This window comes from Ostrea edulis, chromosome 2 (assembly GCF_947568905.1).
Source record: "Ostrea edulis chromosome 2, xbOstEdul1.1, whole genome shotgun sequence".
Classification (NCBI taxonomy): Eukaryota; Metazoa; Mollusca; class Bivalvia; order Ostreida; family Ostreidae; genus Ostrea; species Ostrea edulis.
The window spans coordinates 32,799,238-32,806,493 of record NC_079165.1 but is presented as its reverse complement, the minus strand read 5'-3'; the positions used below and the strand labels follow the sequence as shown (position 1 = coordinate 32,806,493).

At 35.1% G+C, this 7,256-nt stretch overlaps 1 long non-coding RNA gene across 1 annotated transcript; it reads left to right on the top strand.

The window, feature by feature from the left end:
• Nucleotides 1-429: 429 nt before the first annotated feature.
• Nucleotides 430-1,173, top strand: LOC130051621 (uncharacterized). The gene is made up of 2 exons (XR_008799887.1): nucleotides 430-919; nucleotides 1,069-1,173. It is a non-coding gene; the product is annotated as an uncharacterized LOC130051621 (long non-coding RNA).
• Nucleotides 1,174-7,256: the final 6,083 nt, after the last annotated feature.

Here is a 7,256-nt window from a genome sequence, read left to right as displayed (position 1 = left end):
TTTTAAAAGATTGTACATGTACATATCCTTTTTTGGGGTTACCCTCAAAGAATTAATCACCATCGATCATTTCAATACCACCTGGTGCTGCAAAGTCAACCCAAGGAAGGAAATAGTTGAACTATTTCTAATTCCCACACACATGTAGACACTATCATATGGATTTAAAAGCAACACACCGGAATCCTTAGCGGTTACAAGGCAAATTTATTATCATTATATGTAAAGATTTTGATCAATTAATTTTTGCATAGAACACATGATTGTATCACATGGCAGAAATATCGTTGGTAGTTTCCCCATACAATAAACTTCCCTTTCATTTTCTAAAGAAACAAATTATATATTATATGTTTCTTTTTGCCATTTATGTGCAAACAGGATCATGCGCTGACTCACGGTCCATTAGTCGGTTTTCCCACTTCTGTGGTTACAGACCGATTGGACTTGATGCTTCGTTATGTGTTTCTTATTTACATATCAAGCGAACAAATTACCTGCAAAACTGTAATGCATTCACAATTGACCCTACCAGTTGTTAAAAAGTTTTACGACACCGAAATACTGAACACAATAACAGGTAACGTATCGAAAGAAATGCGATAAATTATTGTCTGATGCTGATTAATATTCGATGACTGAGAGCAGTGATTCTGTGCCTGGATGTCATGTACAACATTTACAAAAGATTATCACAACATCGATTTGTTCCTTTATCGACGTAAACTGGTTGGCCATCCCTGTAAAAATTGAACAGATACAATGATACTTTAACGAGAACGTTAAAGACATCGGGGGATACCTTTAAGGGGGAATGATCCATCGTCATAATGGAGGTAATTCCGGTGAAAGTCCATTGTCTTCCGGTAAAAACTGATTTACTTGTGTAACAAATAGCATAGGAACCCGCAAACAGAAGGTAAATTTAGTTGAAGGTATTTTAACTCTTCCATCCGGAATTTCAAAACCAACATTTTTGTAAAGCTTTTTAATATGTGGCTGTATAGAAACTTTTTTCAATTTCACCTTTCCATATCATTAATATATATGTGTATTTTCTATTTACAGAAGTTGGTACATATTTAACCACCAGTTTTCAAGAAATTGAATTTTGATGTTAAAAAAAACCCACTTTTCCCCAGAAATTAAAAAAATATATATGATGACTAAAAATATTGTTTTGTTGAATTTTAATTCAAACATCGTAAACAGGAATATCTCAAAAGACAAAATGAAGAGTTTTGGAGTATGCAATTGAAAATTGATGAAATTCATTTTTTTTAATGAATAAAAAATTGTGAGAAATGAACGACAGATACTTGTGATCTGGGGTCATTAGAGATGGTTTTATAAATATATGAGGAATTGGTACAGGAAAAATCACCAGGTGCACCATTCCACCTTGAAACTATATTTACCTATACATTGACACAGGTGAGTGGAGACCATATGGATGGTTCTATAAAATGGAAGCAATTAACGATTAGAAATTTGAAATAATACAGAAAAAGGCACTAATTCTAAAACAGAAATTGGAAAGTGGGCCTTGACTGAAATGGTGAAACGAAAGGGTAAAAATGAAACGGATAAGGTGTTTGATGGTTTCTAACTCTGACATAAGCTTATGAGTGGGCACCGAAACGAGGCTTCCGTACGACTTTACAACAGCAGTGACACCTTAGCACTTCACTGGTAAAACTCAAGAACCCTCGGTAACACTCATTTGTCCACCTGGAAGTCGTGACAACCCTCATGCGAACCCTACCTGTCTTGTCTCTGAACTTACATCATTATACAATGCTTTGCAATACTCCTGTTAATATTGCAAGCTATGAGTTTGTATTCATTTGTATTTTCATATGCTAATGGAAAATCATATAATTGACATTATTATCTCTCTTATCATTGATTGTATTAATGCATGGATTACGTGTAGTATGCAAAGCAACCCATCCACAATATATTATTGTTAATATCAATATTCTCAGTTTCGTTTAGGAAATTCTTTTCAGTGGAGTAAATATGAACTAGAATTTAATGCCATAATTTGACCCCAATTACTTAATTATTTAGGGAATAAAATGAGAGCAATAAAAATTGATTCTCGAACTGCATTTAATTTAATTTAACTGCATTTCAGAGAGTTACTAGAAGTTTATCGTGATAAACAATGGTAAAACGTTGATAAAACGTCGCCCTACAGTGTTTAGATATTATTGTCATGTTATATACAGTGTAACACTGTGTAATGGTTTTTGTGATATAGTGATACCAACCCACTATTGGAATATAAGGCCTTGGGATCTATCTTTTGTAACGGTCACTGTGAATCCTGTACGGACATGCTTGTAATACTACATGTATCTGATAGGAATACCTTTAACACCACGGTATGTACAGAAACTTGTATTACCAGGAAATAATCTACATTTCAGTTCTATCAAATTATCATTAGATCGCTCTAATAAATGACAGATATCTTAACAATCACCAAGGAAATTGTCAGGATAGAGTCTTCCTTGTAAATAATGCTCTTCGGGGTCAGATGTGTTGTGCTGATCATTAGGCCAAGTTCACAATGCCAAGAATGTCTTCTACCTGAGACACAAAGTGCATTTACATTTTAAATGGAAATTTCTGTTGTCAGACGATTTAGAATGTTTCAAATTGAAATATATCATTCATCAACATGAATCAATAATGAGCAGATATCATTCCTCATTTTAATTCATTAATCAGTCTTCAATAATAGAACGCCACATAAATTCAACACAATTAACATATATATTGTTCAAATTAAATTGACTATGTACTAGGTAAAGGTCGGAGGTGGAATATGAAACTAATTTTATCCGACTGGAAATCAAAACATTGAAATAAAGAGAACTATTTGCTGGGGAAACTACTGTATGATTTTAAAAGACGCAAAAAAATACCTGGAGAGCACTAAATGATGAATTCACACATCACACGGCAGTATTTATTAAGACTCTGATCTATAAGTAATGGATCATTTCTAACCACACACAAGACCGCTATAGAAAGTCATTACGTTGTTTTAATTATAATGAGGTATTTTCAGGTCAACTATCAGCATTACTATGAAAAGTGCACAGCGGCAGAAAACAGAAGAACAAGATGTGTTTGTTAACTACTAATGTAGCAGACGACAGCAAAGTAATTATGTAAACTACTAATGTAGCATACGACAGCAAAGTAATTATGTAAACTACTAATGTAGCATACGACAGCAAAGTAATTATGTAAACTACTAATGTAGCAGACGACAGCAAAGTAATTATGTAAACTACTAATGTAGCATACGACAGCAAAGTAATTATGTAAACTACTAATGTAGCATACGACAGCAAAGTAATTATGTAAACTACTAATGTAGCATACGACAGCAAAGTAATTATGTAAACTACTAATGTAGCAGACGACAGCAAAGTAATTATGTAAACTACTAATGTAGCATACGACAGCAAAGTAATTATGGTACCCACAGAAAGGTGTCGTCACAAGAAATATACATAGAAAATCCCTATATCTAACCATTCAAAGGTAGGCCAAACTAAACTGTAAAAGGGGAAGGTCATGAGTCCAAACATTTTGATACCAAAAGAAAGATCCTGTCACAAGAAATACGCACATGAAATAATTCAAAAGGTATGACCAAGGATTTTTGCAGACAAACAGACAAAAACTATAGGCCCGAGTCTCAGATTATGAGGACATAAACAGATCTATTACAAACATGTACAGATGTAAATTAGTATAGTATTAGTGTATATTTAGATAGATATGAACATTGCTGTGTGACGTGTTTCATACCGATTGTTAGTCCGTTCTTGGCATATTTATTTTGACTACGGATCATTCCATTTACGTACTCAAGATAAAGGGTTTATGGTAGTTGTGACCGGTCGACAGGGGATGCTTACCAGGGAGAGACATTAACTTTTTATCCCACTTGCCCTTCGCGCAAGTAAACTCAAACTTTTACTTGTCCGAATGAAAAACTTAGTTGTCCGAAATTTTTAGACTCTACTACGCCTATCAACCAGTAATTTTAATTATATCGGATCTCCGTCACTCAGTGAATGGCTAAGTTTTTCCTTCTTTAGAAAAGTTCTCCCTTTTTCAAGTTTTCCCTTCTTCCCCAATGTAAGAGGTTATACCTATGAATTATGCCATACAAGTTGCATTATTGTACATGTAGTTGAATACAATTGATGGAAAAAATCTCATTGAAAGTTATAGATAAGAAAATTACAGAGCTCAATGTAGAAAAATAGAGTTTGTCACCGTGAAATAACGGACTAGGGACGTAACGTGAGGTGACGTTTCCTTACATGTGTTTGATTCAAATGATCAATGTTTTATTTCAAATTAAAAAAAAAGTTTCAAAAATGTAACCTGTAACAAATAAGTTTTCATTCAATAACTCAATAGAATATCCACGTATGCTATCAATTCTGTAATTAAATTGTATTACCGGTAAGAAAATACAAATTACCGACGATAGTGGGTGTGGCGTTGCATGAATTTCTGACACATGGTACAGATCATACTGTTGTCAGTGTTAATTAAACCCGAAATTAGGATTGTCACGCCGCTTGAATCTCACATTTTCTTTTTAATTCAGATCTATTTTTATTTTCAACATTGCCTTTCCTTTTATCGTCTTCTTTCTGAGCGTTTACCTCACTAAAATACTTAGTATCGACTGATGAGATTCGGCTTGGTTGAATATTTGGACTGACACTTTCACCAAATCTCGGAGCAGTCTAACTTTCATGTCTGGAAATTTGCTTTTAGCTTCGGTCTGTTCTAGCAATTAATGTGCACTTAGGTTTTACTACTATATCGAGTAAATTTAGAATGTCTGCACATAAGCTGTTGATAGAAAAGGGTCGATACTCAAATATAGCAAGGTCTCAACGAAATGTCAGAAATGTGATTTTATCGAAATTGAAGACGAATACCTTTTTGTTCTATCCTGTCCTTATTATTCCTATTTACAAAAAAACATACATCAAACGATATTATTTTACTCGTCCATCCATGTTTAAACTTGTGCAACATTTTTCAATAAGAAGCAATGAAGCATTATGTAAGTTAGCAAGGTTTTTGATAAAGGCACCGAGCCTAAGAAACTTGTAACTTATTATTCGGTCAAATGCTGTCTGGCGTGTTTCATACCGATTGTTAGACCGTTCTTGGCACACTGATTTTGACTACGAATAACTCCGTTTACCTGATCAGGATAAAGGGGTCACGGCGGGTGTGATCGGTCGACAGGAGATGCTTACTCCTCCTAGGCACCTGATCCCACCTCTGGTGTGTCCAGGGGTCCGTGTTTGCCCAACTATCTATTTTGTGTTGCTTATATGAGTTATGAGATTGATCACTGTTCGTTATCTTCACCTTTCATTACTTACCGTCGAAGTATGTAAAATCTCTAAAATAAACTATCACTTTTTCCGTTCAAATGCAAGGTGAAGATAACGAACAGTGATCAATCTCATAACTCCTACAAGCAATACAAAATAGATAGTTGGGCAAACACGGACCCCTGGACACACCAGAGGTGGGATCAGGTGCCTAGGAGGAGTAAGCATCCCCTGTTGACCGGTCACACCCGCCGTGAGCCTCATATCCTGATCAGGTAAACGGAGTTATCCGCAGTCAAAATCAGTGTGCCAAGAACGGCTTAACAATCGGTATGAAACACGTCAGACAGCATTTGACCCAATGCGAGGTTGTATTGACGAACTAGATCGTTATAACGACCATAGAATTTGCGAAATGCTGACTTCAATCGAGACTGTTGAAATCCCTGTACCATCAACTTGTTTGTCAGTAGCTTACCTCGATTTAAAAACTGACTATACCCAGAACAAGCTCTTGCATATCGAATCAGTTGAGATATATAAACACCATATGCAGGTGATAATGGAATATTGCTTCATAAATGTGGGAAGTTGACGATGGAGAAGCTGAAATCATCCCGTTTGTCATACAGTTGAGTTGTTAGTTTGCCGTTAATGTCTACTTTCAATAAAATATCTAAGTAGGAAGCAGAAGTGGACGACTCTGTGGTGTCCTTTATTTCGAGCTCACAGGGATATATCAAATCGACATATGAATGAAAGCTATCATTGTTAATAGACAAAACGTCATCGATATATCTAAAAGTCGAATTGAAGGTCACAGCGAGAGATTTTTTCTTCTCACGTAGAAGTTTTTGAATAAATTCTGCTTCATATGAATATAAAAACAGGTCAGCTAACAAAGGAGCACAATTCGTGCCCATGGGAATTCCAACAGACTGTTGGAAGACCTGATCACCAAAGACCACGAAGATATTGTCAATGAGGAACTCTAGCATATTTTTTATTTCAACTTCAGAGTACTTGTGCGTGGAATCAGAGTGGTGTTTAACAAAGTAAGTTTTTGAATGACTGATCACTAGATATGAATATTTCCGTTTTCCGTTTTTGTTGAAGAAGCAACTGTCTATGATGTCAAAAAGTCTAGTCTTTAATTTATCGTGAGGAATGGTCGTGTATAGTGTTGAAAAGTCATAGGTTTTAATGCTATTGATTTGGGAAAAATTCTGTGATTTCAAGTTTACTAAAAGTTCTTTAGAATTTTTTAGAATCCACATTTGATTAACACCACTTCTGGCATATGTAGTCGCACAGTAAGTTTGAAGTTTCTCCTTCACAGCTGTTAACATTTTCGTGAGGAGCAAAGATAGGGGCTTGGTAGAGCACTTACTGGATCCAGCAATGTATCTTTATTTGTAAGGGTTTTTATGTAGTTTAAGGAATCCAGTATAGGTACGGTAACTCATATTCATTCGACCCATTGACTGGAATATTAAATGTGTCTAAAACTGAAGCATGGTTTTGAAGAATTTCGTCTTTTGAAAGGGCAATTGGAGTATAAGTATGATTACCAAAAGTGGAATTAATGCCAAGTTCGTTTAAAATACAGTTGTAATAATGAGCCTTACAAACAAAGACAATGTTGTTACTAGCTTTGTCAGCTGGAACCAAAACATATTCCTCATGTAACCTATCTAATTCTTTTATCACTTCTGGTTTACTAAACACAGAAGGATAGATGGTACGTACTTTTGTTTTCATGTGTCTAATGCGGGATTTTAATATCCCTCTTATGCTTTTAACCCATTCTGACAATGTATCAAGTTCTTCTTTTTCATATTTAGCCCATCGTCTGGCATA